Here is an 8,413-nt window from a genome sequence, read left to right as displayed (position 1 = left end):
CTCCAGTGACCGATTGGTCCGCTTTTTCAAGTGCCCAGTTTTTTCTCTTTTTTGTAATATATCATTTTAATCTAAGCTCCGGCTCCAGTGGTCAATGGGCGTGCTCTTTCCAATGGGCTCACTCGAAGGCTCAATGATCCGCTCTGTGTTGTAACCAATGGGCTCCTTTTTTCCAAGCCCTCACCCCCCCTCTGGTGGCCAATGGGCTCGCTCTTAGGCCCAATGATCCGCCCAGTCAATTGACCAATGGGCTCATGTTCTGTGGCCAATCGGATTGTGCCTCCAACGATCATCGAAGTTTGAAAACGAAGAGGTGCATTATCATTTCGTCGAATATATTTCACATGGTGTGGAAGATCAGGTAAGATCCCTGGTAATAGAATTTAGTAGATAAACGGTTGACCTCTTTCCTCAAATAGTGTGGGGCATTTATTATGTAGTGGAGGTCGGAATTGGGGGAATTAATGAAAAAAAAAAGTACGAATAAGAGGCATGCCATTTGGGATTAAGAGAGGGAAAGGAAATTTGGGAGTGTGGTTCGAGTTAGGTATTCATATTTGTGTACGTAACTGCTTCGGCATCACTGATTAACGGAATATGGTACATCAGAATGAGAGATTTATAGATGACCAGCTATACCAACTAGCTGAAGTTCCTGTTTATGACGGGTGGTAACAATGGGAAGACCCCATAAATGCCATAAATATTATTTTTAAACCCCTAAATCCATGTCCTGTGATTGTTGCACAGTATAATTAACTAGCAAGTTGCCTGTGTCCGCACGGGATTTCAAACGGGCTCGGGATGAAGAAGGCTAGAATGCAAATGGTGTCTTTTGTCATCGAGCCGTCAAGCTGGGAGCAACCATTCACATTTATTGCCACATCTGATGCAGTTTAAATGCTCGAATAGCGGCGAGGTGCTGCATTTGAAACTGTTTGTTCGCTATATGTAGCGTTTCGTTTACTGAGGGTCCGTAATAAAAATTTCCATTCTTGTCAAAGTCAGTGACCAATTGCAAATGCAGACTTCAGAAAGATTTCAAATTAAAGGGAGGTGCAAAACGCCGTTCCCTTTTTTTTTTTTTTTTTTTTGTATACTGAATCGTATACAAAATCCTTTTTATGGATTCGTATATCGTATACAAAATCGTATACAAAAATACAAAATCGTATACAAAATATGAAATCGTATACAAAATCCCGTACAAAAATCCCTTTGTATAAGGGATCGTTTCTCTGTATGCAGCTTTAACAGGGGGACTGAAAATACGTTTCTCAGCTTCTGCTGTACAAAATCAGCTGCAAATTCCAGAAGTAAATGCTTTGTACATCGAGGTAATATGTTCCAAATTTCAGCACTTTCTGTCCACATCCAAGGGTTCCATTGAGAAAACCCTCAAAATCACGTTGGTGTCTTCGTCCACCCAAAATGTGTTGGCACTCATACCTCAAGGGCTATACATTGAAACTTGGAATATACATCGGCCAATAGGTCTAGTTAATGGCTTTCAAAACAAATTCCACCGAAGTGCTATAGTTTTTGCTTTCAAATTAAATACACAAATATATTGTCATGTGTCTGCCCTCTGGTGAACACTGCAGGGCGACACGGATGACAAAACGAGCTTTAACTCCGAGGCGTTCGATTCAATGGCGCACCTTCGTTGTACTTGCATGGAGCAAGTGGAGGACAAACCGTGAGCGCTTACTTGCACGGGTACACCCGACGTCTTCGCACCTGGATAAATTAACTCAAACGGACACGGAATTAAAATGTACAAAAATACCACTTTTATTAAAGACGTCAGGAGACGACGATGGTTCACGAGCGAGCGGTATTCAATGACAAAGGACGGACTATAACCGGAACAGGCCCGGACTGGGGGGTCGGGGGCCCACGTGGTAGGTGTCGGCCCCCGACATGCGGTGTGCATGCCTATTTACAAAGGGCCCCAATGCGCTGCATGCGCAGGCCTTTAAGAGCCAGCTGTATGTAATTGTGTGTGGTGCTGGCCTGGAAATGTCAAAACGAAGGTTACTGACCTTGAAATGAGATAGAAAATAATGTCTAATCAGTTTTGAGGTTAGTTAGCTACACAATACCGAAAATTCTGTTCGATTCCGACAACTTTGAAAATTTGACCTTTGTGACCGTCAACGGTCGTAGATTCTGAAATTTGTTGGAAAACTTGTATTTCATGATGTATGTGATAATGTAAGATCATGTACGACATTTCACCCCATCAGGAAGCGAACAATGTAATAAAACCATCAAAAATCGAATTTTCTAAATGTGAATGTTATACAATTATTATTATTACTTATGTTAGATCAGATCATTGAAATGATCAGAACATACATGACATTATTACATGTTAGATCATGTCATTGAAAGGATCAGAACTTGCATGCCACTATAACATGCTAGATCAGGTCATTGAAATTATCAGACCGTGCATGCCACTATAACATGCTAGATCAGGTCATTGAAAGGTTAAGAACATGCATGACACTATGACATGCTCGATCAGGTCATTGAAAGGATTCGACCGTGCATGATATTGGTTATGTGGGGGGGGGGGGGGGGGGGGGGTAGAGGAATATCTATATCCAGGATCCAGGTACATCTGCATAGGTAGGTGCTCGACTGTCATGATAGGGAGTCTACCTGTAATTTCTGTGTTTAGCCCGGATAACGGTTTTTAGTTGTGTCTGTGTCCCCGCCACGAGGGGGCGGGGCGTGCTAAGTAGTACAGAGATTATGGATAAAATTCCTTTGTTTGTCGTTCCCTCTGTCGCCAATCCATTGTCCATTATGGCAACGCAATCATTGAGACACTTAGATAGGTCCCTGAGTGCACACATTAATTAAATCCCCTCCTTTACAAAAAGACGCACCGGAAAGACAAGCAGGAAGCGGCCGCGTACAACGCCGGCGTGGGCGTTAAACATCGTGCAAGGCAGGCTATAACCACGCCCAGGGACGTGTGATTGGTTGAGGCGGAAGGCGCGAACATTCGGCCAATCAGGGCGGAGGGCGCCAAACCACGACTTAGACGGGGGTCGTTGATTAGAAGAGAAGCGCTGGTGACATGGGAACGTGCAAAAATATCGCAAAGGAGGGAGGGATGGATTGGAACACGCGAGAATTGACGTCAGACCACGGGGAACAAAACGGGTGGTTGGCGGGCATTCTGGAGTCTCCGAGTTCTTCAGTCTTCGTATTCAGTTCGTGCTGGTTTGTTCGTTCTTCGTGGGAGGCTCTTCGTTCTGAGTTCTTCGCTCTTGATTCGTATTGAGAGGTTTTTCGTTCTGGGTTCTGGCTTGTGCTTCGCGTGTTGGTGATCGGCTTTGCTGGTTCTTCTTCCCTGCGTTCTGCCCTGGTGGTCGTTGGCGTCTTCCCTGAATCTTCGTGGTGCTTTTGAATCTTCGTGGTGCTTTTGGTGCTGGGAGCGAGGCTCGGTGCTGTGAGCGAACACGACCTCGTGTGCAACCGACGAGGGGCGAGCGAGGCGTGCCGCTGAGCGGGTCGCTCGGGGCCTAGCGGAGCGCGCAAACTAGGCGGACTGAGGCCTTCTTCGCGCCAGCATCGGAGCCGGACGGATCCGCGTTGGACGACGGACACACCATACAGACAGATAAGCTCGCACCCACAGACACGCACAACACGACGATTTCTTTATTTAATTCAACCCCCCTGTGCTGTTGTCGAAGTGAGGAGTGCGGGATCCCGGTTTAGGAACCATAGTTAGTTCTTCCGTCGCGTTTCGTTGTATCTGGTTCTGAAATAAACCTGTTTATTTTTGTACATTTTACCCCGGATTCCCGTTTGAATTCATTTCCTCCAGGATCGGAGCTGCCGTCGGATCGCTACAGGTAAGCGCTTGCCGCTCTTCCTCTTCCTTCCTCCGCCCGTGCTTTTATAGTCGAATCCGTAATTGATCGTGGCCTCAAGTAAATCTGTTCGGTCATCCGCGGTCCTACGGTATTAACCGAGGGATTCGCGCGACAATATTATAACATGTTAGATCAGGACATTGAAAGGATCAGAACATGCATGACACCAAAACATGCGATATCAGGTCATTGAAAGGATTAGAACATGCATGACATTTTAACATGTTCGGTCAAGGCATTAAAAATGGATAAGATTGTCATGGGGACCGCAAGGCTAACCCCCGCTCTAGCAGGGAAAATTGCCTTAAAATGCATGTTGTTGGTCAAGGCATTGAAAGTATCAAACCATACATGGTACTCCCTCACTCTCTTCAATCCCACTCCACCCTCCAGGTCTTTAAAACAGCTGTTCACCACCATCTCTTATCCTCCCCCATCCAAAACCTTGATCTTTTCTACCCCCGCTAATTTCGGTCCCCTTGTGTTTTATACCTCTCCCCCCCCCCCCCGCCCCCCCTCTCCCCTTCCCACGCCTCCTGCCCCCAAACCCTCTCCCTCCCACACTTCTCCCTGCTCTCAAATGTTGTGGTTGTGTGCTTCCCCTTCTCTTCCCATCTTGTCTTCCGCTCCCTCTTTTTGTATATTTTGTTTGTCTGGTTGATTTGTTTGTGAAATAAATGTTAGCTCTTTCACAAGCCTCGATTCAGTATACAAAAAAAACAAACAAAAAAAACAATTGTGGTGCTGTGCACACACAACTCGTTTGCCAGAAAGGTAGGCCACAACGCGTGCTACAAACGAAAGCACTTTATTACAAGCTCGCACATCAGCACTGGGCGGGCTCGACCTTCGATCCCGCATATATGTCCAGAGGCCACGCCTTGCCCCTGGGCGTGGCCGATCGGCCGAAAGGCGGGGCATGTATCTCAGTTCCACGCCCGGACGCTCGCGCCACCCACTGGTGCGCGGAATTATTGATCATTGTGCCCGCCACACGCGCCCTCCCAGAATTCCCGCGCACCTGAAGGGTGAGTTTGCGGGGAAACTGGATGACCCGGCCGAAACGCCCTCTGGCGATGCGTGCGGGGCTGGGGGGTGCCGGGGGCCTGACCGCCGGGGGGCGGCCTCGACGCGGAGGCAGAGCTGCTTGCAGGGGGTGGTCCAGATCGAGGTGGGCCGGCTTGAGGCGGTCCACGGAGATACGATCCGGAGCACCGATGATGTCCACGGTGAAATGTTTGTCCCCGGTCTCCAGCACGCGGAAGGGCCCGTCGTACGGGGGTCGCAGCGGTGCCCGGTGGGCGTCGTGCCGGACGTAAACGTACTCCGCCGTGCGAAGCTCCGGGGCGACGTGGGAGGACGGGCAACCGTGGTGTGCCGTCGGCACCGGGGCGAACCTCCTGGCGGTCTCCTGCAGGGTGGAGCGCTGTTGCTCCGCGGACCAAGTAGCCGTGGAGTCGGGGATAAATTCGCCCGGCACCCGTAGCGGTTGTCCGAAGACCAGCGCCGCCGAGGACGCACGCAGGTCGTCCTTGGGCGCCGTCCTGAGGCCCAGCAGGACCCAGGGGAGCCTGTCGGCCCAGCTGCCATCACGGAGGTTGGCCCGGAGCGCGGGCTTCATTGAGCGATGAAAGCGCTCGCACAGGCCGTTGGCCTGGGGGTGGTAGGCCGTGGTGCGGTGCAGTTTGACGCCGAGCCCTTGCGCCACCGCTCCCCAGAGATCCGAGATGAACTGGGGGCCGCGGTCGGACGAGATGTCTGAGGGGGCACCGAAGCGGGCAACGCACGTGGCGATGAAGGCTTGCGCGACGTCAGCCGCAGCCGTCGCCACCAATGGCACGGCCTCCGGCCACCGGGTGGTGTGGTCCAGCATGTTGAGGAGGTGGGTGAACCCCCGCGAGGGGGGCAGAGGTCCCACCAAGTCGACGTGGACGTGGTCGAACCGACGCTCGGGCACCGTAAACGGGGCCAACGGTGCCTGGGTGTGGCGGTGGACCTTTGCGCGCCTGCACGCGAGGCACGTCCTGGCCCAGTCGCGGATGTTCTTCCTGAGGCCATGCCAGACGAACTTTGCCGCGACGAGCTTCTGGGAGGCCTTCGTGCCCGGGTGGGACAGGCCGTGGATGGCGTCGAAAACCGGGCGCTGCCAGCCAGCGGGCACGATGGGGCGAGGCCGGCCGAGGGAGACGTCGCACAAGAGGGCCGTGCCCGCGACGTCGAACGGCACCTCGGTGACGCGGAGGCCCGTGACGGCGGTCCGCAAGGCCTGGATGTCGGAGTCGGCGGTCTGGTCCTCCGCCATCCGGGCACAGTCGATCCCGAGATGGACCGCGTGTGTGACGGACCGGGAAAGGCAATCCACCACCAGGTGGTCTTTACCCGCGACGTTACGGATGTCCGTCGTGTACTCGGACACGGCAGAGAGGTGACGTTGCTGCCGGGCCGACCATGGCTCGGCGACCTTGGCCATCGCGAACACAAGGGGCTTGTGATCGACGAAAGCCGTGAACGGGCGGCCCTCGAGCAGATGGCGGAAGTGTCGGACCGCCAGGTGGAGCCCGAGCAGCTCGCGGTCGAAGGTGCTGTAGCGGCGTTCGTGCGGGCGAAGCTGCCAACTAAAAAACGCCAGCTGCTGCCAAGCACCACTCAACCACTGCTCGTGCACCGCGCCCACCGCGTAGTCCGACGCGTCGGTGGTGAGGGCGATCGGTGTATAGGGCGCCGGGTGCGCCAGCATGGTGGCGTTGGCCAGGGCCAGCTTTGCGCCCGCAAACGCCGCGGCCATCGGCTCCGTCCAGGCGATGTCACCTTTGCCCAGCTTGCTCCGGAGGGCCTCATGCAGGGGGCGGAGGAGCTGGGCGACGTGGGGCACGAAGCGGTGATAAAAATTCACCATGCCCAGGAATTCCTGGAGCCCCTTGATCGTGCGGGTGCTCGGGAAACTCCTGACCACCTCCACCTTGGCCGGCAAAGGGATGGCCCCGTGCCTGGTGATGCAGTGCCCCAAGAGGTCTGGCGGTGACGCCGAAACGGCACTTTGCGGGGTTGATTATCAGGCCGTGCTGGCCCAGGCGTTCGAAGAGCGTGCGGAGGTGGAGCAGGTGCTCCTCCCGGGACGCGCTCGCGACTAGGATGTCGTCCAGGTAGACGTAGATGAAAGGTAAGTCGCGCAAGATGCTGTCAATGAGCCGCTGGAACGCCTGGGCTGCATTTTTCAACCCAAAAGGCATCCGCAGGAACTCAAAGAGGCCGAAAGGGGTGATGTCGGCCGTCTTTGGTACATCGTCCTGTCGTACGGGGACCTGGTGGTAGCCCCGGATGAGGTCCACCTTGGAGAAAACGGTCGTGTTTGCCAACCGGGCGGAAAAGTCTTGAATATGCGGGACGGGGTAGCGGTCGGGGGTGGTGGCATCGTTGAGCCGGCGGTACTCACCGCACGGCCGCCATCCGCCGCCAGGCTTGGGCACAATGTGCAAAGGAGAGGCTCATGCGCTGTTGGAGCGCCGTACGATGCCCAGCCGCTCCAGCGTGGCGAACTCCGCTTTCGCCACGGCGAGCTTTGTGGGGTCGAGGCGGTGCACCCGGGCGTAGACTGGTGGGCCGACGGTGGGGATATGGTGCTCCACCCCGTGATTGACGGCCACCGCTGAAAAGGTGGGCCGCGTGAGTGCCGGGAAACTGGCGAGGAGGCGGGTAAACTCGTCCGCTGCCGGAAGCGTACAGACTAACCTCGCCGGGACGGAACCACTCGGCAAGCCGCTCGGTGAGCCGCTCAGCGAGCTGCTCAACGAGCCGCTCAGCAAACAAGCGAGCTAGCTGAAGGTTTCGGCCTGGACGAGACGTCGACGCTTAACGTCCACCAACAGCCCATGCGCACAAAGGAAGTCCGCCCCGAGCAGGGCCATTGGCATGCTGGCGGTGACGAACGACCATTGGAAGCGCTGCCCTCCGAACCGCAGTGAGAGACAACGCTTCCCGAATGTGCGGATGGGTGTTCCGTTGGCGGCAAGCAAAGCGGGGCCCCGGCCCGCGGCTTGCTTGTCGGACGCGGAGGCAGGGAGGACGCTTACCTGCGCTCCCATGTCGCACAGAAAACGACGACCAGACGAGGTGTCCGTGATGAACAGGAGGCTGCCGGAATGGCCAACGCTCATGGCCGCAAGTGAGCGCCGGCCCGGTCGTTTCCCGACCCGTCAAAAGAACACGGCGGGCGGCACGTTCTAGCCTTGCGGCCGAACCTGGCATTATAGTAGCACCAGGTTTGTGGCGGCTGCGTCGGCCGTGCCGACGGCGGTGGTGGTGGTGGTAGTGGGCGGGGCGTAGCAGCAGCCACGAGGGAAGCAGGGGGCGCTGTAGCCTCCGCACCGGGAGCCACTACGGCAGCACCGTACACCGACCGCGTGTCGCAGGCCGCGAAAAATTTGTCGGCCTCTCCGGCCAGGGCGCGGGGTTCCGTTATTTTTGAACCGGCCAGCGCGAGGCGCACCTGTACAGGTAGCTAGCGGAGGAAAAGT

At 54.9% G+C, this 8,413-nt stretch overlaps 1 protein-coding gene across 1 annotated transcript in view; it reads left to right on the top strand.

The window, feature by feature from the left end:
• Positions 1 to 273: 273 nt before the first annotated feature.
• Positions 274 to 8,413, top strand: part of LOC137430172 (uncharacterized) — a 34,486-nt gene continuing 26,346 nt past the window's right edge. Inside the window, exon 1 of the mRNA XM_078780364.1 lies at positions 274 to 361. The gene's annotated coding sequence lies outside the window, so the exon portion shown is untranslated. The remainder of the gene's footprint in view (positions 362 to 8,413) is intronic.

Source organism: Myxine glutinosa, chromosome 6 (genome assembly GCF_964187855.1).
Source record: "Myxine glutinosa chromosome 6, kmMyxGlut1.1, whole genome shotgun sequence".
NCBI classification, from domain to species: Eukaryota; Metazoa; Chordata; class Myxini; order Myxiniformes; family Myxinidae; genus Myxine; species Myxine glutinosa.
The sequence above is the reverse complement of the archived record's forward strand: the minus strand, read 5'-3'. Positions and strand labels throughout refer to the sequence as shown.